The sequence below is a fragment of the Bison bison genome, unplaced genomic scaffold (assembly GCF_000754665.1).
Source record: "Bison bison bison isolate TAMUID 2011002044 unplaced genomic scaffold, Bison_UMD1.0 scf7180017864203, whole genome shotgun sequence".
In the NCBI taxonomy this organism is placed as follows: domain Eukaryota; kingdom Metazoa; phylum Chordata; class Mammalia; order Artiodactyla; family Bovidae; genus Bison; species Bison bison.
In genome coordinates, this window is record NW_011494775.1 from 5,909,132 (window position 1) to 5,909,396 (window position 265).

The window sequence follows — 265 nt, forward strand, 5'->3', positions numbered from 1 at the left end:
CCTTGAAGGTGCAGGCTCGCCGCCGCCTCTGCCGCAACCGGGAAATGGTTCGGGCCTAGCGGAGCCGGGACTGGAGGTGAGAACAGCCGACTGACTGACTGAGGGCCGGGCCGGCCGCGGGGAGACAGTGGGGGGAGGGGAGAACAGGGTTCTCCTGGGGGCTCGGAGAGACCTTCCAGGTTAGGGCTGCTCGATTCGGCTTCTTCCCTCATCTTCGCCTTCCACCCCCGATCCTCAAAAAAAAAAAAAGAAAGAAAGAAAGAAA

General features: G+C 61.1%; 1 protein-coding gene across 3 annotated transcripts in view; it reads left to right on the plus strand.

The window, feature by feature from the left end:
• The window catches only part of AFF4 (AF4/FMR2 family, member 4), an 85,138-nt gene continuing 84,873 nt past the window's right edge, over positions 1–265 (plus strand). For all 3 annotated transcript variants that reach the window (XM_010844528.1, XM_010844527.1, XM_010844529.1), the window contains exon 1: positions 1–76. The gene's annotated coding sequence lies outside the window, so the exon portion shown is untranslated. The remainder of the gene's footprint in view (positions 77–265) is intronic.